The 23,147-nt window shown below is 49.1% G+C and overlaps 1 protein-coding gene across 1 annotated transcript in view; it reads left to right on the forward strand.

Moving 5' to 3' along the window:
• MAL2 (mal, T cell differentiation protein 2) overlaps positions 1-23,147 on the forward strand; it is an 87,371-nt gene that overhangs the window by 17,483 nt on the left and 46,741 nt on the right. The window lies entirely within an intron of this gene.

Consider the following 23,147-nt stretch of genomic DNA (forward strand, 5'->3'; position numbering starts at 1 on the left):
CGTCCTCTGCTCTCGGGTCTGCCGCCTCTAACCAGTGAGCCACACTATGTGCCTATCCACCGCCGACACAACAACACTAGCAAGACTGGCAAAATTCATCCATCAAATCAGGATTGCCATAAAAGCTGCTAACGAAAGCAATAAAAAAATGGCGAAGGGTACCACAAATATAGTGGAAGCAAGCTCAGCGGCCGTAAACCTCCCTAGCCCGCCAGTTCTATGACCACGCGAACATCAGCAAGGGTCAAAAGGAATGCAAGAGGCGACGTCCATCATCCCGTATTGCTGTTTAACCAGTGAGGCTCGAAGGGTACTTGATGAATGCGCGTAAGGCCACACGACACAGATTATAACTCCCGGGGAGGGACGATCATGTTAGCACAGGGGCAGGGCACACAATTTTACTTAAGATAAACAGATGTTTTTCAGATCATGGTTTTAGCTTTATATGGTGATTTTGTTTTTACTGTAATGATTTTAATTAATTGAACAGTTAATAAATGAAAGTGCAAATGTTCAGTATAGATTTTTTTGGTTCCAGTTGTGCCACAAATATTTCAAAATAATGAATTCAATGTATCCCGAGCCCTTATGCGAGCTATTTTGAATTAATGTAAACATAGCATTGTTCATATTTATTGAAATGTTTGAAAAATTGTTCTGAACCAATTTATATACACGTGTTCCAGTATTCATTTCAATTTAGTCTGAAATTAGGTGATCAGGTTAGGATGCTTTATGTGAGCAATAGAAACTTGGTACAAAAACAGTGTAATATTTATTCCATTGAAAAGATGTAGTTTCTTAAGCTAGCCAGTTCTGCACTCTGGAGCCTCCCCTCCTCATATCTCGGAGTCTGAGAGGCCACCTCCTTCATACTCTTCACCTTCCTCCATTCCCTAGTCTGCACTCACCCACTTTCAGCACTCTCGCGCAACGTCCTCACTCCTGGTTTGCAGAATTTATCACTGGAGCCGAGAGATCAACAAAGATTGGCCGTTATGGATGGAGTTTTTATGTGTTATCATTCTAATATGGTGAACAATGTTATCGATGCTGCAAGTTAAAAATCCAGCACTGGCAAAGCCCGTAACAAGGAAAAGCTGTTTTTCCCCCTTTGACAAACATATGATATTCAACCCAGAAAGAAGTAACCTCAAGTCTACCAAGTTTCGAATATCAGCCCGGCAACAATCAGGACTGGTCATGGGTGCCAATGGCCCTGTGCCAAAAAGGCACCTGATGAAAATACATGGACAGAACCTGATGACATCACGGGGGCGCACTCCGGTTCAAACAACGGGGACTTACCAAGATCTGTTCATGGAATGTCCATGGATTTAGAGAAATGGGCCAAAATCATGAAACTTCGTTTTTCCTGCATAACCAAGATCTAATATTGCTCAAGAAACATGGAACTTGAAACCAACTTAAATTCCGGGTCCTATAAAACACCACATCTTGGCAGAAAGTTGTTCTAACTTTGGGCATTCGGGGGGGGGAAACGACTATCAATTTATGCTACGGTAAAATATGACTGGTCCACAGAAGAGCTAGATGCCGGAGAAAACTGATTGCAAGTACACAAACTCGCTGATAAACTTCCCTCCAAAGTAACAATTTGCCAATTAATACTCATCAATGAATATATCCATCCTGAAGAAAGAAATTCCTTACCTTGGTGAACCTGATATAGGTGTTGCAAAGGACCCACACACACAGTAACCTGTTCATCTCAGGGGACTTCAACAGTAATCTCGCCATGAGTGATCAGAAGGAAGAGGAAAAACGACCCAGAAATCAAACATTAAACCAAGAGTTGGAAGCACTGGGCTTAATAATTTTTAACGGAAATGCAATAGGAGACAGTCCAGCCACCATTACATACCTGAGTGGAAATAGGCAACCAATTATTGACTTTACCTTTGCTAGCAAAAACCTCACCCTGATTATTGATTCCTTTCAAATCTGTCCTAACCCAGAACGCGACTACTTCCTGCAAATTGTGAAGATAAAAATCAAACTGGTTCAGACATGCATATTAAAGACAATAGTTGAAGATCCAGAAAAGAATAATTTGAGGAAACTAAAGTGGCAAGGGTCAGACATAAAACCAATCATGGACAATATTCAAGACTACGTGAACCACATGGGAACATTGAGAGAACAAGAAACAGTAGCAAACTGGGAAAACTTAGGTCAAATTCTTATACAAAAATTCCCAGTCAATCCCGGACGCCAGAAGAAAATAGAAACCAGGAATGAACCATGGTTTGATATTTAGCTGCGTGACTAGAAAATATGGATCGCAAGAGAGATGAGGTATCAGACAGCGGCAGCAAGAAAGGGTATTATAACAGACAAGAAAGAGTAAGCTAAAAGAAATGAGGATTACTTACAAGGAAAATGCAGGGAAGCAAAACAGTCTACAAGTTATCCATCTGGAACAAATTACTCTGGACAGTTAGACTGCCAAATAGCAGGGAATTGTGGGCAATAATAAATAATTTGACAAAGGGACCAAGACTCCAACAAGAAGCAGGAATAAGTGAAGAAACATGGAAACATGTCATTCAGATATATAACCATACGGAACACAACAAGCTTGCTAAGGAGATCACGGCACATGAAGCATCACTAGATCAAAGGCACTGATAAATGAAGATTAGCCCTCAACCTCAGGAAGAAAAACATCCGGTCACAGCATTGGAGATAAGTAGCAATGGACAAAATATCCTAACTGACGCAAAACGATTAAGAGAAATAATAAAACAATCAAAAACTGAGGGAGCAGCAGGGCCGAACGGGCTCCCAAATGCTTTATTTAAAGAAGCGCCTGATTTTTGGGCAGACAACCTCACCCCCCTTTTTAATTACATATACAGTCAGAACAAGCTAACAAATTCCTGGATAGGGAACATAATCCATCCCATCTTTAAAAATGGAAACTGTAACCAGCCTGGATTTACGGACTGATATCCCAGATCGACGTAGAGGCTAAACTATATGCATCATACCTTCTAGTTCACCTCCAAGCCTGGATAGAGGAGAAGAGCGTAATCCCAACATTCCAAACAGGTTTCAGGTCAGGTATGAGAACAACCTCAAACCTGTCAACACTGGCACTTCTAATAGAAAAAGCAGAAAGAAGAAAAACACGATTACTCGCATGTTTCAGTGATCTGAAATCCGCGTTTGATAGTGATCAGGAATCGATTCTGAGAAAAACAAAAAACATGGGGGCTACCAACTGAATTACGCGATGCAATGATTTCCCTCCACAGCGACGGGTGTAGTGTATCAGCCAGGATGAACACCCAGCAAGGCCTAAAACAAGGCTGCGTTTTGTCAGTCTATTCAATTTGTATTTAGCTGATATAACCAAGCATATGCTATCAGCCAAGAGTCATCCACCCATCCTGGCAAAAGGGCCATTCCGTTATCTAAAATATGCAGACAACATAGTGGTGTTGAGCCAAAGTCTGATTGGCCTGCAAAGAGCAATAAACAACCTGGAAACTTAACTTGACCACAAAAGGTTGGAATTGAACAAAAAGAAAACGAAGGACGTACACCTAGTATACCCTCAGAATAACCAGTCCAAATGCTACGTCAACAGTGACCAAGTTAAAGAGAAAGCTTCATACAAATACCTGGGCATAAATCTGGGGCGAGGTATGACACACAAGGATCATAAAACTGATTAAAGAGCCAAAGCACAATCTCTAATCTTTGCATACAAACTGCTGAACAAGAAATTGTGTTGTCCGGCCTATAGCCACCTCCTGAAAGTGATGGCAGCGCAAACTTTACCCAGCCTGTCATGCAGCCTAGAAACATGGTGTGGCAAGGAATCGGAGTTACTGAATGAGCTCCAGACTAAGGTTTTCAAGGCCGTGTTTTGTCTCCCCTAATCCGCATCCCCAGCACAGGTTTGGTTAAAATTTTGGTCTCCGGAATCAGAAATTCCGAAGCCTGAATTCTTTCGTGAAGCTGTGCCATAAGTTCCGAGTCTCTGAACAGGGCTCCCTGAAGAGTCTATGCTGGGCAGAGATCAAGGCACAAATGGATCAAGAAATACCCAATACATGGGATGCCCACTTGAGAAAATCCCTAGAGGAACTTGACATTCAATTGGCGTGGGATAGCATGGAAGAAGGCAAAATTCAATAAGATTTGCAACGATTCTGCAAAGAAGAAATCCCTCTTGGAAGATCAAAAAAAATCCTGACCAAACGACGACCTGCATGGACAGTGAAACTCCTATACACACACAAAGCCTCAAGCCTATTTAGCATCCTATTTCCGTATTTAGAGAAAGAGCTTCATTCAATAACGATTAGGAAGGCTTGACTCGAAGGATCTTCTGCCATCATGGAAAAGCAAACAAACAGTGAACTGTTGCTTATGCGGCTATTTTAATAAAACAATAACCCATCTGTTGTGTGTATGCCCGACAGTTAGGGACTTAAGAAACATACTTTTAAAACCCATTTATAACAATTTAAATATTCACTCATGTAGATAAGCAAAATAAAAAAAGTAAAATATGATCCATCACAATTTTTTAACATATTTTAAAAAGCATGAAACACAGCCAAGTGATTGGAGAGATAGTCTTATTCCCCTTGAAGTGAAATGGGCTACTTTTTAGACAGATGTGCCAATGTGCAGAAGTAAAATGCTGTCAATCCCTGTGAAAAGATCCAAAGGCTAAATTGGGCTGACCCTTTGCCCCATGCTTTGTGCTGTGGTGGGCAGAAGGGAAATGTGAGTGACACTTGAACAGACCAGTGGCTGAAGAGGGATATCCGAAAGCTCTAGGTAATCAAATGAGTTGTAGATCACAACTTAAAGTGATTAAAATATTTACCCATTATGGGTCTATTTTGTCTTACAAGCAAATATGTATTAAATGCTTAACTGTCAAACTGTCTCTGGATTGCCACAACTCTTCCCACACGTCCACAACCATCTCTCAAAACGAGGTGTGCAAACTGTCTCCCAACAAGACCAACAACTAAAGTGCAATCTGTATAAAGCTTTTGCTCTGATCGTCGTCATGCTAACTGTTAAAAATGTGGTTACTGTTTGACTGGGGTATGAGCACTGGTCAAACAACAACCACAATCCAAGTCTGGGTAAGGCACAAGCAAACCCTGAATTAACCTGTGCTCGGCCCCCTGGTAGCTTGGCACAGAGCAGTCCGGCTTACCTTGGAGGCAATGTGTAAAGTATTTGTGCAACACTTCAAACAGTAAAGCATTGAAAACACCACACAAAACTATCTCACACTAGTTCAGGAAAATAGAGCGCAATTTAAGGAACAAACCAAGACCAAAACTACAAAAATCCAATCGGTAGACCCAGAGTTATGTATTTTTCAAAAATAAACTGCAATATAGTGCCTAAAAGTTTAAAGCTTCAACCGCAGCTATCTGGTCTGGCTGAACCGGGTGAAGTAAAAAGTTTAAGCCGACCACGATAGAGTGCAGGACAAATACAGGTCCAGATAATGCCCATTAAAGGTTTACCTTCTCAGGTTTTGTGCCAGGAATCCCTTTCACGCTGGAGGGGGTCGCAAGGAGAGTGTCACGGGCTGTGATCGACGTGGCACGAGGAGTAGGCCTGGCCCAATGTCGCGGACGGGCAGGTGCGTGCTTCACACTGGCAGTCTCCCACGAGCGGTTGATGCTGTTGTGCAAAGAGACAGGCTAGTGGTGGCTCACGCTGATTTTCAGTATGAGCAGCACCGTTCCAGTACGAACTGGCCAATTATTGGTGGCGAAAAGCCCAAAAGCTTGATTTAAGAGACTACTGAGCCACACCAAGGGTCCAGGACCTAAAGGGCAACACTTTGGGGGGGGGGGGATCAGGAACTTTCTAAGGATGGGTCTAGGAGCAGATTAGCCCTTTGAGTCAATCTGCGGTCCGGGGTTCAAGATGTGTTGCAGGGCCAGTTCTTCCTCCCCAGTCAAAAAGCCAGCAGGCAAGCACACCAGGACAGCACCTCCTACAGAGCACTCCAGTAGAGTTGCAGTTCTTGTAGCAGCACATCAATCATCCTTCTTGGCAGAGTATCCACAGGTCCAGAAGTGTACTGAAGAATTTGTGTCCGAGGTCTTTTTTTTTTTTTTTATACATGGGTGTGCGATTCTGGAAGGTGGGAGAAGCTTCTAGACAGTGTCTTTGAAGTGCAAGTAATTCTCTACCTCCCCTGCCCCCTAGCTGGCTGAAGTGACCATGCAGGGTTGTTAGACCCTTTTTGTGCAGACAGGACACAGCTTATTCAAGTTGGCTGTGACCAGCCCCTCCTTTACTGCCTGCGATGGCCAATTCAGTCACACCTAACCTCCCCATTGTGTGTGGCTATCGGGGATAAATGTGCAAAGCCCAACTGCACCCAATCACATGATCAGAGGCACCAAATGGCTAGGGCAAGAAAATGGCAACTTTCTAAAAGCATCATTTTCAGATTTGCAATTTAAAATTCGACTTCACCATAAATTAGAATTTTAAATTGTGAGTCAAGAGGCCCCAAACTTGAAGGGGTGATCTCTTCCCATTTGGAAATTGCAGGTATAAAATGTAATAATGCAACTACAATGTTCTCCAACTGTAGCGATAGGCCTTGCAGTAGTGAAATGTGAATTTACCCTGCCTTCTGGGCTGTACAGGGCCTACCCTTGCGGTGACTTATATGTATAAAAGGTTCAGACCTGGCAAAAAGTCTCTTTAGCCAGGTCGATATGACCATTTAAAACTGTGTACACAGGCTCTGCAGTGGCAGGCCTGAACCCTCTTTAAAGAGCTACTTAAGTGGGTCTCACAATCAGTGCTGCAGGCCCACTAAGTAGCATTTCATTTACAGGCCCTGGACACATGTAGTGCACTTTACAAGGGACGTATAAGTAGTTCAAGAAGTATGCTAATTGGGTATAAGCCAATGTTACCATGGTTTAAGGAGAGAGCACCGGCACTTAAGTGCTGGTTAAGTGCGATAAAGTGCACAGAGTCCTAAGACCAACAAAAGGGAATTCAGCAAAAAGTAGGAGGCTTGAAGGCAAAACATTTGGGGTTGACCCTGCAAAAGGGCCTAGGTCCAACACCACCAAATGTCTCCATACCTCCAAATCGCTGTACAGTTACTTCTACAAGCTCTACTGTCACTGTATCCCTGCACTTTTTACTAGGAAATAGGACCTTTCTGTCCTTAGTGTGGATTACATTTGTGGAAGATGTACCACGGCAGAACACTGTCATGTTTGCTTCTCATCATCTTTATTATAAATGCAAGCTACACTCCAGTTTAGTGCTAGACTTATAGCACAAGACTGCTGTATCCTCTGCAAACCAGCATAGTCTAAAACTGCATCTTGCAAGTCACTCCTCTGAGCATCTTCCCCCAACTTATGTTACTCCAAAACTTTCCTTTCTCTTTCCCACAGTTCGAGTGTGTAGCTACGTAAAACATTGTCAGTATCACTCAACACTGTCAACCACTCTATCCTGATCAGTAGCTCAGCAGGATTGATAAAATAGCACTTTACGAATCTCAGCCCCTCATGCCATCCCCCCACCAACATCCATTCCATACATACAAACATACTTGTTTCCAATCCTTATTTATTCACTACTAATCCTTTTGCACTTCTGCATTAGTGTTTGCCGTATCATCCTTCCACTGCATTGGGATTTGCGGCTCAGCAGGCAGTTTGGGGTATGTAGTTTGGCTGTAAGATAACATGATGGCTCTAAATTGTCGAAGCTTAACACAAAGGAAAACAAGGCTCTATTTGTTGTTGGAAGTGACAGGCACCCTTTATTCTTGTAGATGAACAAGTTATCGCCTTGGCTAGCATCCTGTTGTCAGACACTTGGTCTTTAACAAGGATGTTGCTCGGTCTTTGATGGTTTAGGTGAATTGTATTACCCGCACACACTTTTTAATCAACACATTTTTCACATAATTCATCCCGTATTTAGTTCAGACAAATCAGCTAGCACCTTCAAGAGCCTCGGTCATACTGACTTGATTATAGAAAAAGTCTTCAATACAGAAATTACAAATTATTCAAAATGATGAGGTTCCTTTCTTAACTGAAAATGAAGAAGTTTTCCAAATTTCTTCAAAGCTCTAGAAAACTGGCTAGCTCCTCGTTGAGAATTTACTTCAAGATACTGTATACCGTGAAGCATATCACGATTATCGTCCTTTCATTGCGAGAGTAAATGATTTATTGCGTCCCTAGTTGCTCTATGAGCTTCAAAAAAAGCAGGTATAACTGCATTGATGTCATTGAGCATTAACCGAGCTCTTTCTTTTGTCATACACCATGGGCCCACACTACAAGAGAAGAGGCACATTTCTCAAGTTGTGCTGAGAGGATGTCCTGAAGTACACGTTTGCACCAGCTGTTTAGTGGTCATGATTCACTGAGATTGGGATTTGCTGCTTTATCAGGCCGAGTTTTGGATTTACAGAGAGCAGAAGTAACCAGTTTAGAAGCTGCAGGTTTCATATGCAAGAGTGGGGATTACATAGCCATGAAAGGAGGAATGGTGATGGAAAGGGGTGGCGGGAAATGGAAGGCAAGGGAAATGGGTATTAAATGGGGTGGTCAGAGAGGAGAAACAAGATACGAATACAGGAAGATGAACCCAAGTATGAGACGGTAGGGGAAAGAAGATGGTAAAAAAAAGTGTATTAGAGGGAAAAGAGGAGAAGGCAGTATAAGTTGAGGGTGATGATCAAGACACCATTCTACTTCTGATAAATGTGCCTTATTTGAATGAAGCAGCACAGCCAAGTAATTGCCAGATTAAAACTTCTTGCTTGCTTGGTTCTAAACACCCTATGAAAACCATTCTACCACACCTACTTATGTCTGGCGTTTTCCTAAAAATACTGTGAAATGGTGTTCATTTTACGATGACCGTGTGCGTCTGGGTTTTGAAAAAATCTTAGTTGGTCCAAATGTGGCCCTTCCTGCAGCATATGTTGAGATTCGTTTCAAGACCTGGGTCCTCTGCATTACCAGAAAGTCAACTAAGGAATGTCCATGAACCACAGTTGGTGTCGGAGAAGGGCAGAAATACGTTTACCTCTTGCAGGGGTATATTTGTTGGTAACCCCTAGCCCTCTTTGTTTTTTATTCTGTGCTAGGGCACCTCTCAATTAAATTATTAGGTCCCTTGGAGACAGTTTTAATATCTTCACAATGTATTTTTTCATTTGCACTCTGCCCCTCACTCACTGAGTCCTTCGGTCCCCTCTACTTAAAACACCTTAGCCCCTCTTCTGTATTTTTTCCGAAGAGTTGTAGCCCACACCTGGGGCCTTGCGGCCCGGGCGTGAGGAAGGAGGCCTATGATGAAGCATGTCCCCTTCAGGTGAGTGAGGGTTTTCGTCCTTAAAAAAAAAAAAGGTCCCTTCCTATCCTCAACAAGATATTTAATGTGTGATTTCAGAAATGCCATTGCAGTTTAGTAGCTTTCCTTTGACATACATTATGTCATTCTTTAGAGAACGTACTTTTTGTGAGTTATAATTTGAACAGGGAGCAGTACACTCTCTTATTGGGGCTTCTCCCCTAGATCCTTTGTGTGCGTATTAGTAAACCGGTTACATTGAGAGTTCAGCTTCATCCTACAATGGTGGAGGGTCAAAGGGTTAGCTCTTACTTTAAGGTGGCTATATCTTTCAGAAGGGCATCACTGTAACCCTGCAGTTGCACAGCTTTGAACCTCTGCCTCCTCTTCACCAGTGTCGAGGACTGCAACAGTATTGCTGCGACAAGTTGCCCACATTACTTGTCCACTCTGACTGGAGAATGCAAAAAAACAGCCCACTTTCGCTGGAGAAGAGGCAGTGGGCATAGTGCACCTAGCAAATCATAGTGCGCGCCCCTGTTTGTTTTTTGCGTGAATGTCATTACCACATGACAATTGTCTACCTGTGGATTTCCTTTAGGCACCAACATGGCCTGAGCAGATGCTGAGTGCGTAGCCCTGCCCGCTTCCCAAAGGCCCAGTTGGCTGTGAATCTGCCCATAGTCATCAGGTCCTGCTTTGTCTACCTTGAAACCAGAGGTCTCTACAATTGCATGACAGGTACGCCTTCAGGTATTTATTTGTACTTGGTTAGGTGAGGGCCAGAGAGGATGGCTTTGCCTGCATTGGATTTATTTGGCATTCTTTACAGGCCAGGGGGACTGGTGACTTGCTGTGGCCCATTTATGGACGCTTCCCCAGTGAAGGACATGCTGATTATGGCTAGAGCTTAGGTTGTTGTCTTGGGGGTTGGGGAACCTAGAAACGTCTGCATGCTGCCTAGCTAATTTTGTTGCTGACTCAATGCAAGCTTAGTCGAGGTGTAGGATCTGTTGAGTAATTAAGCAATGTTATGTGTAAGGATAGAGGGTGTACCTCATTGGTTGCTGGAGTCAAGTAATGCTAGTTACCTCCTCATGACAGCCTCGTGAGAGCATGGATTTCCACTGACTGGTGCAGGGCTGCCTTTGATTGGAGCTTTCTTTTGCTCTCAGTGAATGGCTTGGTTGACCTTTCAATAGTCCTGACAAAGAGCGGGTCTACTCGAACCCCCCTGACGAGAGTCTTGTGAGGAGAGAAGCTGCTGGCTGTACCACAGCTTGTTGCCACTGTACTGGAGGTGGCCCAATGCATGAACTGGTGCATCCATCGCCTGGAATGTGACACTTGCCACTTCTTTCCACTATGCATCTATAGAGGCTACCGACTAATCTCCCTCTATGACCCAGCCTGCAAAACAGTGCCTACTGGATCTGTCCTGCCTGCGTGCAGCTTCTGATCTGTCTGCCTAGATACTTGAAGACCCTCCATTCTTTTTATCACCCACTCACCGTACGTCGAGGACTCTGTGGTGGTCTCGGAAGACCTAATGGGTGAAGGTGGCTGTGGATTTTGAGGGTTCAAGCATGCCTATTGACAATTCAAAGAAGGCATTAGGCCTGAAGAGGAGCTGACCACTAAATACATTTATATAGTTATTTATCTTTAGAGTTTTCTTTTTATATATGTATATGTATGTATAAAATCTCTTATCTAAGCGGCATATACAGGTGCGTGCAATAAAAGAAGGGGCAGGACCAGAAACCTGCAGTCCGCTGCCTCTGAGGAAGAAGTTTTGTACTTTGAAACGCGTTAGGCATTTAAAAGACTCATAAGCTGTTTATGGATTCGGCAGACTGTTACGTGCTCATACCTAACAAAAGGCTGAAGAGCTTGTTGCTGTGAAGTGCTTTCCACCTGTTGGGATATATGTATCTCTTTTGTTTTCTGTAGGCTGTTTGAGGGTTTCTCACCACAGGAATGAGTTTTGTTTTGGGGAGAGGAGTTGGCCTACCGGCTTGGGCAGTCAAACTCGAATCTGGGGAACTGGGTTCGAGTCTCCGCAAAGACCCTGAACATCTTGTGATTCTGGGCGAATCACTTAATCTCTCTGTGCCACACAAAAATGAATGTGTCCACATGTGATGCAACTGGTGCTATGTAAAGCGCTCTGATACCCAAAACCTTCGGGTCAAGTTCGCGCTATATAAAACCCTGTAAAATAAAATAAATCTGCAAATTGCTGCTTCATCCCTGTACTGCTATCCAGCAAGCTAACTATCTTTTGAGGCCCGAAGACCGTGATTATTGCAAGCAGCTCATCGGACATTAACCAATCATCCTCGATCTCAGATCCCATGTCATCATCCGCCAAGGGGTACCGACTTCAAGATATCTTTGCTGCCACTAGTGCTCCCATTGCCAGCAATGCCATTCTCATCTGACTGAGCCACTTGTAGTGAATGTAACCTATTTCAGTACTGTATGGCTGCATTTTTTTTATACATCCGCTTACCTTGCAGTACAGACAGCTCCAACCTACGAGCACATACTGTGCACACCCCCACCAGTGCTCCAGTATTCAGGTTGCGTATATACTGGGTACATTCTGGGGACTAGGAACTTTAAGGAAAGTTGCAGAAACTGCACTTTATTTCTAAAAGGTTCCTTATTAGGTCGAGCTTAGCGCAGCACAGTGCACATGCACTCCTCATGGAGATGACCTTTTGGAATCAGTCTGCACTTTTCAAGCAATCGTGCTTGTGGCGGGATCCATCTTGCGGGAGCGAGCAGCAGCGCGCAGGGTCCATCTGTTTTCAATTAGCATGGCTGCGCGCGCTTGTTTACATTTCTCTACTCTGTCTTCCCTGCCTGTGTCACCCTCTCCCTTGTCAACCGTCAGTGAGGTGGCGGGTGCCGCTGCTTACGTGAAGCGCCGTATGGAACCCTTCTAGGTAGCTATGGGGGTCAGTGATTCCAGTTTAGTCCTAGTCAAATAGTTCAACTTCCTGTCGGCCTCCCTGCACTAAGAGACGCATACCCTAGTCCCTCCCCACCCCCTTAGCCGAGATGCCCTATGCTGCCAGAGGGATGCAGTTGCCCCCCAGCTCTGTTGTTTACCGCTCTGGACACTCCCGGACCATAGGAGATACACTGTCCTCGGTTATTCTCTTCCGTCCTCTTGGCTCCTCTGATACTCTGCAACCCTTGCTGTTCACTGTACTAAGGGCAGCAGCCTCCTGGTCCTCACTTTCCCCCTGCACTTAATATCAGATACTCCATTCCTAACACCTCTCGTCCTCCCCCCTCCTCTGTAGAGATTCACTCTCCTCCTCCTCGCGGCTTCCTGTTCTGAGAGATTCAGTGTCCCACAACGATGCAGTGACAGTTGCCAACCCTCGGCCTCACAGAATTTGTACTCTGTCCCTTCGCTCCCTGCGGCAAGACACGCTCCTCTGACCCTCCCTGTGCCCCTCGCTAAGAGATGTTTGCCTCCTTCCGCCTCCTAACCTTTCCCCGGACACCCAGTTCTCCCAAAAACACACAGCCCCCATCTCCCACCCCCTGATCGGCTGAGTTTCCTGTGCTCTACACTAAAGATTTTTTATATTGAAACAGCTGATGCTAACAAGCATTGGCATAGCCAATAGGTCTCGCCTTTGGAACCTTATAAGTGTTTAGCCATGCAACAGTTGATGTTGTTGCACCAAGGATATTGTGCTGCATAACTAAATACCTAGAAGGACTCAAAAGCGAGACCTATTGGCTATGCCAATGCTTTTTATGGATATGCAAGAACATATATATTTCTTTATAGCCATGTATTGGACATAGCATTTTGTTCACCTGATTTTTGTTACTGTTGTATAATAAATTGTCGTTTTTTATCTCCTTTACGGAGTGGTATATTTTCCAGGTAATATAGGTTGCTTTACGTTCGTGTACTGTTTGGTATGGATGGTACTAGGGGCAAGTGTGATTATTCCGTCTTGCAGGTACCTGTCCACAGCCACTTTCCACATGCCCCACAACCTCATCACCCTTCTGGCCTTTGTGTGTATACCCAAGTGTGTAAGTTCACATATAGTCAGCTCCAGCAGTAACCCTGGCGATGCAGGGTCCTTTCATAGCCAGGGAAAGAGCAGCAAAGGTGGCTTGTCATCCAAGTGATTACTTCACAGTGCCAGCCACAGTCACTTGCGCACCATGACAACACCCCCACCTCCCACTACACTTGGAAACAAACCAGTTTATACCCCAATACTGTGGAACAGAATGCCTGTATATCAGATTGGACCCTTTAAGTTTCATTTCCGGGAAGAGTTCAAGACTCATGTATTCAAGGACAACTTGAGCCACTTCAAAGAACAGCTAAACAAACGCATCTACATGAGAATATGGCATTCCTGCTGCCCTCATTACTCCTCCTCCGTTCTAGATCTTTCTTTCTGAAACCTGTACTTTTTCAATGTGTAAATTAATCTTTAGAGTAGTATTTATCTTTCTTTTATAACCTGTCTTGCACAAAAAGACTGGTATAGATACGCCATGTATTCTGTTAACTGGTTCTGGGGTAGTTTTTGTCCTATTATTATGAGTCCGCCTTAGAATTATGTTCCGTTTTATAGGCACAGGAGAAGCGAAGCGCTTGGCATACAACCGACACATCTGTAAAAATGTAAGAAGCTGGAGGATTGGATAGATTATCTAAAATGCCTGGGGTTACATCTCATACCCAATGACCTTAGAGGAATTGATCTGATCTTTGACACTGAATCATCCCAGGAAGTGAGGTCACATGACTGTGACCCTGATGACCTCACAGTAGTTGTCTTTGCTGAAGTTAAGAGCCCCTTAAGCGCACAATTAGTTAATAACCCAGCAGTTACTACCACAAATACATGTCTATTTTGTATAACCCATGTCTTTTAAATGGGGTACTGGAATGATAGGAACATTCGATATTTTTTGAATTGAATCAAAATGTGTGTGTTCGATTATAGTGCTACAAAAAATTCAGAATAACACTTTCAACCCAAATTAATTATATCACAAACTAGAATTGTTTAATGGCATGCCTAGTCTTATCGCAAGAATAAAATTTACTGCTCATTTGTGGGTTCCCCCCTCGATTTTCCCTCCCATGCCTCGTAGCTGCTGCTGGGGACTGAAGTGTTTCCCCTGGATTTGTTTTCCAGGGCATGCCCTGCTCTTGCTGGTGGCGCTGGCGTCTGCCTGGCACTAGCGGGCAATGAGGGTTGGGGCTCGGCATTTAGTTCTGCCCTGCTCTAGGGGGCTCTGCCCGTTTGGATATTTGCCTTTTTGTGCTCCTCTATGCTTGCATACTCTCCTGTGGCTTGGCTCTGCTCCAGTGGTGGTCGCAAGCATAGCAGCATTGTGTTTCTGGCCGGCGGCTGCTGTGTATGTTCCCCTCTTCCCACGTTCTGCCTCCGGTCCGTCTCTCGGCGGGGTCGTGTGGCATGGGACGCTCTCCTCCGCTTCTTCCTATGTGGCGGTTGGGCAAAGGCAGTTCTTCCCTCCTCCGGTCTGCCTTGTGTTTTCCGGTTGGTTGAGCCTTCGGGCCGCTACTCCTGCGGCTCCTGGGCCCGTTGTCCTTGGGCCATTTGTGGTCCGGACATTGTGCCTGTTGCTCCCTGGCTATTTTAGGGGGCGCCTTGTTTGTATAGCTATACCAAAGGGGATGATGAACGGAGCATTTGAGCAAATCAAACACTCGCCTCCAGTCAACTGATCTGGGTTTAATCCATCATCATTCTTTAGCTCACTCCACCACCCCAGTTCAGACATGGCCATATGCAAATCAGTCTGACCCTGTGCCTCATGGGAAGTCCAGCCCGAACTGCCAAGCCATGTCTTCCCTGGACCGGAAACAAGCATCCTGGGACTGGTTTCTGGTTATTCAGCCGTCATTAGCCAGGCTAGCTTGAATCCAGTGGCAAAATGAGCAAGGGACCCACGTCTGGGAATACCCTGCCAAGAGTGAACAAAGCAATACCAAAGGGGATGATGGACGGAGCGTTTTGAGCAAATCAAACACTCACCCCCAGTCAACTGATCTGGGTTTAATCCATCATTCTTTAGCTCACTCTACCACCTCAGTTCAGACATGGCCATATGCAAATCAGTCTGACCCTGTGCCTCATGGGAACAGTCTAGCACGAACTCCAAGCCATGTCTTCCCTGGACCGGAAACAAGCATCCTGGCACCAGTTTCTGGCTATTCAGCCGTCACCAGCCAGGCTAGCTTGAATCCAGTGGCAAAGTGAGCAAGGCATCCACGTCTGGGCATACCCTGCCAACTTAGGGCGAACAAAGCGATAAAGGGACACCTGCTGCCAGTGATGGTTGTGGCTCTTCGGCCTCCCCAGACACTGGCATTCTTCTCGGAACTCTCAATGAGCTTGAAGAGGACTGTATCGACTGCTCTTTGGCACTTCCATTTTAGTGCTTGTTTGTGGGGTTGTGCGTTTCCAGGGGGTGCGGATTTGGCATGCCTACTGTTTTCTTGGGTGGATGGCCTTGCTTCCCGTCCTGGTTCATGCCACTTGTGGTTGCGGGGGTGCGTGGGGTGCGTACAAGTTTCTAACTGAGGTCCGTATCCATCTCCGTTCCCTTTCCCTTCTTTCGCTGCGGGTTCTGGTGGCTCGTGGACTCCTGCATTCTCTGCCGCTTCCTGTATCTGCCCTCATGGTCACTGGTTCAAATCCCGGCAGGTCCGTTTTTCCTTTTCTCCTTCTGAGGTTGTTTATTGTGTGCCGTTTTGTCGGTTTACTACTGTGCACACTTGTTATTCAGCGCCAAGTTGCCTGAGTTATGCATGCGTTTAACTTGTGTTATCTTGACAATAACATCATAAGTGGCATGTATTGACCCTTGCAGCTGTGCTTTTTGTGGGGGGATTTCGTTGCTTCTATGGGGCTGGCAGGTTTTTCTACGTATTGGCATTTAATGGTGTGTATCACGGGGCCATGGATGGGTTTTTAATTGCTGTGTTTGTCCCTGCCTGCTTGTTCCCTTTTTCTGGCTTGTTCCTTCTGACTTTTTCCGCCCTGTCATCTCATGATCTCGGACAGGCCTGGTAACTCAGTGGCCTACTGCATCCATTGCACGGGCCTCGTGGTCACGCTTCGAGTCATGGCGGGTCCTCTCAGCCTTTCTTCCATCTATGGTCGATATAATATGTGCCATTATGTTGGATATCAGTTTGTCTGTTATTCGGCGGCAAACACCCTCTGGGTGAACGTACGCTTGTTCTTCTCTCGGAAGTTGGGCTATCTTGGGCCTGGTTTGTTCCCTTCTCGCCTGTTTGGGAGTCCACCTGAAGTTGCAGGTGCTGTTGCCCTACTGCGTGGGGTGGGCTGCCTTGGGCGCCGGTCCTTCCATACCCTGGCTGCTTCTGTGGTCGCCTTGTGGACTTTTGCTTCTGCTCGTGGAGGGCTTGCCTTTTCATGGCCGGAATCTTGAGCTGGGGCTCTGTTGGGGGCATTCTTTTACCTGTCCTCACATCATGTGTGGCCTCTGTCTCAGTTCTGTGGATCCTGCCTCCTGCCTTGCCGCCCTGATATCTCCTGTTTTTTGTTGTTCGGCTTACCTGCTTGTGGCTGGAACGCTGTTGATCATTGGTTGGTCTGCGGCCTTTTTGTTGGCGACAGCTTTGTTGGGTCGGGGCTTCGCCTCTCGCCTTTGCTACGGTTGTAGGTCTTTTGTCCGAGCCTCCTGCGGTGCAGGTGTGGCAAGATTGTCGTGTCCGGCGTTCCCGCGCAGCCAGTGACTTCGCAACTTGGTGCTTCAGCTCCACACCAACATGATGTTCTGGGCCTTCCCCCTTGGTTTGTCCTCTGCCCCTCTGGCTTTCGTGTTGGGGTTGGCTGCCTTGGTCGGGTTTCTCCGCGGGGAGTGGTTTCGGGTGCTTTTGTGCCTTGTTGACTGCCGGTGCTGTGCTTTGTCTTTCTCTTTGGGGCTCTTCCCGACTGGTGATTCTGGGTGCTACTGGGCCGTCTTGGGTTCCAGTTAGTCCTTGTGTGATCTTGTCTGGGTCCCGTGGTTGGGGGTACTGCTGTTGCTTTCTGCGGCTGCCTGTTGCTCTCCTGGGCTCGTCTTCAGCGGTTTTCTTCAATGTGCATTCTCTTGTCCAGGTGGTCTCCCTGTCCCTCGGTTTCTGTGCGGCCGGTGGTTGTCACCGCGGGTTGGGTCCGATCTGGTTTAGGGTTTGGTGGTGTCCATTTCTTCCACTTCTGGGTTGTGGGTCGGCGTGCAGCTCCCTTCCTGCCCTGTCTACGGGTACGGCGTGTGGTCTTCCTTTTCTGGTGTCCCCTTCCCCGGGGGGTGAGGCCTGTGCCGGCCTGTGGGGCGAACTTGGGTTCCCGGTCTGTGCTGGATCGATTGGTCCTCCTGCTGGCGGGTTTCTCGTCCCGTCTTTGTGGGCCGTTCCTTTGGTTTGTCTGGGGTTGTCCCCAGCCCTGCAGGTATTTCTTGTTTGTGGGCCAAACGTTTTTCACCTGCCTTGTTCTTTGGGGTGGTGCTGGGTTCGCTCCCTTTGGCTGTTTGCCACTTTTGTTCTGTTCTTGGCTGGGGTGACGTGGTTGTTGCTCATGGCGGTTTCTCTACCGTGGTAGGAGTGCTGCATGGGATTTCTCTGGTGCCGGATTTTTCCTCCCATGGCATCCTTCTCCATGGCAGTGGCTCTGTTTGTTTACTCGGTTCGCTGCTCATTTGCCTCTCTTTTGTTTGCTCCTCCCGTGTTCGAGGGCTCAGTGGCTGGTGGTGCTGTCTTCCCATTGGCCGGGCTCCGGCTTAGCGCTTTTTCTCCATTCCCTTTGCTCATGTGGGTTCTAGGCTTGTTTGGCCTGGACGGGTCATCTGTTCTGTTTGTGGTGCTCGCCTAGGTTCATCTCCCTTGCTGTGCTCCACTGTGGGAGTTGGTTGTCCGGTGGTGCTGGGCTTTCCAAGTTCTTCCTTCCTGTGGGGTTTCTGCATCGTCGTCGTCTTCTTCATCCCTGGCTCTTGTGTGAATATGCCTTGCAGGTGGCTTTGCCCTGGGCCTCGTCCCTTCTGTTCTTCCCGCTCGTTGGATGGCCTTGCAGGTGTTCCGCTTGCTTCTGTTGGTCGGTTTGGGTCCTTTTGTGGCCGGTTGCATCAGGGTTGTTTCCTGCAGCTTCTTGTGGCTGTTAGCCTTGCCCCATCCGGGGTTCGTCCGTTGGTGTTGCGTTCCCTTCTGGGGGGTCCGTTTGAGACGCTGGGGTCGGTTGCCTGCCTGTTTTTTGCCATGTTGGTGGTGTTTGTTGGTCCTCCTCTTTGCTGGTTGGATTTATGGTGCTGGGTTCCTTCTGCGCTCCCCTCCGTTATTGTGGTTCCTGCGGGACTGTTTTGTGTGTTTCTTCTGCCCTCGGTTGTCCGCTCGGACCTATGGGTTTTGTTTCCTTCTTCCCTCCGATCTTTGGATTTGAGTTGGATGCTGCTCTCTTGCTGTTGGTGGTCTGACGTGCGGTGTTGCTGTGTTTGGGTTGGATTGCGTATTTGTGCTGCTGTGGCATCTTGTTGTATTATTATTAAAGATCAATGGAACCCTCTAGGTAAGCAAGGACCTAGGGTATCAACTTAGCAAAAAACAACGGTCCTTGACAAGGAGGAAATAACAATTTACAATAATTATAGGCCACAATATGCACTATAATGAACAGGAAGTCCAGCCGGACTTCAAAATGTATTCAATAATTAAATAAGACAAATCAAACAGAACAATAGAGCAGTGGGACACAGTCCTGTATCCACAGTACTAGACAAACCGTACAAAGTACAATAAACTAGGGATTTTCAGGCATTTGGAAGGAACGGGAGTGCAGCCACTCGCCCCCCCGTGCAGCCACTCGCCCCCCCGTGCAGCCACTCGCCCCCCCGTGCAGCCACTCGCCCCCCCGTGCAGCCACTCGCCCCCCCGTGCAGCCACTCGCCCCCCCGTGCAGCCACTCGCCCCCCCCGTGCAGCCACTCGCCCCCCCCGTGCAGCCACTCTCCCCCCCCGTGCAGCCACTCGCCCCCCCGTGCAGCCACTCGCCCCCCCCCGTGCAGCCACTCGCCCCCCCCGCGCAGCCACTCGCCCCCCCCGTGCAGCCACTCGCCCCCCCCGTGCAGCCACTCGCCCCCCCCGTGCAGCCACTCGCCCCCCCCGTGCAGCCACTCGCCCCCCCCCCGTGCAGCCACTCGCCCCCCCGTGCAGCCACTCGCCCCCCCGTGCAGCCACTCGCCCCCCCCCGTGCAGCCACTCGCCCCCCCCCCGTGCAGCCACTCGCCCCCCCCGTGCAGCCACTCGCCCCCCCGTGCAGCCACTCGCCCCCCCGTGCAGCCACTCGCCCCCCCGTGCAGCCACTCGCCCCCCCGTGCAGCCACTCGCCCCCCCGTGCAGCCACTCGCCCCCCCGTGCAGCCACTCGCCCCCCCGTGCAGCCACTCGCCCCCCCGTGCAGCCACTCGCCCCCCCGTGCAGCCACTCGCCCCCCCGTGCAGCCACTCGCCCCCCCGTGCAGCCACTCGCCCCCCCCGCGCAGCCACTCGCCCCCCCCGCGCAGCCACTCGCCCCCCCGTGCAGCCACTCGCCCCCCCCGTGCAGCCACTCGCCCCCCCCGTGCAGCCACTCGCCCCCCCCGTGCAGCCACTCGCCCCCCCCGTGCAGCCACTCGCCCCCCCGCGCAGCCACTCGCCCCCCCGCGCAGCCACTCGCCCCCCCGTGCAGCCACTCGCCCCCCCGTGCAGCCACTCGCCCCCCCGTGCAGCCACTCGCCCCCCCGTGCAGCCACTCGCCCCCCCGTGCAGCCACTCGCCCCCCCGTGCAGCCACTCGCCCCCCGTGCAGCCACTCGCCCCCCCGTGCAGCCACTCGCCCCCCCGTGCAGCCACTCGCCCCCCCGTGCAGCCACTCGCCCCCCCGTGCAGCCACTCGCCCCCCCGTGCAGCCACTCGCCCCCCCGTGCAGCCACTCGCCCCCCCGTGCAGCCACTCGCCCCCCCGTGCAGCCACTCGCCCCCCCGTGCGCCACTCGCCCCCCCGTGCGCCACTCGCCCCCCCGTGCAGCCACTCGCCCCCCCGTGCAGCCACTCGCCCCCCCGTGCAGCCACTCGCCCCCCCGTGCAGCCACTCGCCCCCCCGTGCAGCCACTCGCCCCCCCGTGCAGCCACTCGCCCCCCCGTGCAGCCACTCGCCCCCCCGTGCAGCCACTCGCCCCCCCGCGCAGCCACTCGCCCCCCCGCGCAGCCACTCGCCCCCCCGCGCAGCCACTCGCCCCCCCGCGCAGCCACTCGCCCCCCCGCGCAGCCACTCGCCCCCCCGCGCAGCCACTCGCCCCCCCGCGCAGCCACTCGCCCCCCCCCACGCAGCCACTCGCCCCCCCCCACGCAGCCACTCGCCCCCCCCCACGCAGCCACTCGCCCCCCCCCACGCAGCCACTCGCCCCCCCCCACGCAGCCACTCGCCCCCCCCCCCACGCAGCCACTCTGCCCCCCCGCGCAGCCACTCGCCCCCCGCGCAGCCACTCGCCCCCCCGCGCAGCCACTCGCCCCCCCGCGCAGCCACTCGCCCCCCCGCGCAGCCACTCGCCCCCCCGCGCAGCCACTCGCCCCCCCGCGCAGCCACTCGCCCCCCCGCGCAGCCACTCGCCCCCCCGCGCAGCCACTCGCCCCCCCGCGCAGCCACTCGCCCCCCCGCGCAGCCACTCGCCCCCCCCCCACGCAGCCACTCGCCCCCCCCACGCAGCCACTCGCCCCCCCCCACGCAGCCACTCGCCCCCCCCCCACGCAGCCACTCTGCCCCCCCCACGCAGCCACTCTGCCCCCCCCCACGCAGCCACTCTGCCCCCCCCACGCAGCCACTCTGCCCCCCCCCACGCAGCCTCTCTGCCCCCCCCCCACGCAGCCACTCTGCCCCCCCCCACGCAGCCACTCTGCCCCCCCACCCACGCAGCCACTCGCCCCCCCCCCACGCAGCCACTCGCCCCCCCCCCCACGCAGCCACTCTGCCCCCCCCCACGCAGCCACTCTGCCCCCCCCCCCCACACACACACACACACCCACCCACTCACGGACCCATACAGCCATTCACAGGCCCACTTACAGACCCATTAAGCCAACCACAGGCCCAGTTAGACCCATTAAGCCAATTACACACACCCAGTCTCAAAGGTTACAGTTAGGAAATAAAATTAATGAAACCTACCAAATCCACATTAAAAAACAAATGTTACAGGGACTTTATAGTTGGGAAATAGAAATTAAAAACTTTAGAAATTCACTGCAAAAACCAAAGGTCGCAGGGACTTTCTAGTTCGGCTCAAATTTTGCTCTTACAAAACCATAACATTTCAGCAGTTATAGTTAACTGACCTAACTAGAACTTACACCCCTCAATGCACCGCTTATTATATCCCATATTGCATCAGTCATGACATGACCTGGTCAGTGACATCACTGATGGCATCATCCAATGAGTGTTTCATCAACATTTCTTAGACTTAAAGATATACTTAGCTACTCCATAAGGTAAATTAATATTCTTCCTGTACTACTAATGTATTTTTAACGTATATGTCATCTGAGTAGCTGTGTGACTATCAGTGTGTAAGTGACTGTATGGCTCTGTCAGTGGGTATGTGAGTGGCTGTATGGGTCTGAATGGGGTTATGAGAAGTTTCTGGATGTGTGAGTGGTTGTATGGGTGTCTGTGATTGTATGGCGGTGTCAGGGGTTGTAGGGGTGTGGTGTGGATGGGTGTTTGAGTGGTTGTATATTCTATCAACTGATTGATATTGGAGTTGATATTAGTGTTGGCACACATTTCATCCTCTGCTTTACTTTCTAGTCTTGTGGTGGACAGTCACTGTGCAACACCTAATGGTCTGAAATAATGCTCACCTGGCCTATAGGCTCGGCACTTTGAACTGAGTTCTCTTCTATTTTGGATGGCCTCTGATTGCTGAGGTGTTCTATTATTAACATCTACGAAGCCACTTCCGCCACAGAAGTTTCTGCTGTATGATATTTTCTACCATTCGATTCTACTATACTTTTTCTTCTTTTCGGCTTAGTAATACTGGATGCTTGTGAAATCCTATCCCTCGGGTGCTATGTTAATGTGAAATAAAAGGCTTTTTTGTTATGTGAAATCTCCTGTTTTTGTGAATGGAGCAAGTAGTCCTATACTTGAGAAATAGGTTTTTTTTCTCTCTCTAGTGCGATGCCTCTGGTCTCCAAAGTATGCGGTCTGGAATTGTGTACAGAGAGTCATAGGTTATAACATCTCTGGATTTCCTTCTCAAGGCTTATCACCTCCTTATGGGCTGTTCTCATATGTCTTCGCTGTCTTGGTCAAGCTCATTTGAAGACATTTCTTGAAGTCTACATGCAAACACCTTTAATTGGCGATCAGGTTATATGAAAGTATCGCATCCAGATGCACATTCTACTTCACCACCGCTGGTTGCTCCTTTGCAGCATTGCCCACAGTTTATGAAATTGTTCAGCTTATCTCACCTTTAATGCACAGGTCAGAGTGGAATTCAAGATTTGGCAAAAAGGCCACTGAGTCCATAGTACATTTTCTGTATATGACATAACAGTCTTCATTCTTGCAGTGAGTGCATTGTCGTGCACTGCTGAAATATTGTCAACATGAAAAGGTAGCCAGCATCACACAAGTGTCGTTGTTTCTGTTACCTTGTTTAGCAATCGTTGAATTCGACTTAACGGATTCTTAATGAAACTGTTTTGTGC

Source organism: Lissotriton vulgaris, chromosome 4_1 (assembly GCF_964263255.1).
Source record: "Lissotriton vulgaris chromosome 4_1, aLisVul1.2, whole genome shotgun sequence".
Lineage (NCBI taxonomy): Eukaryota > Metazoa > Chordata > Amphibia > Caudata > Salamandridae > Lissotriton > Lissotriton vulgaris.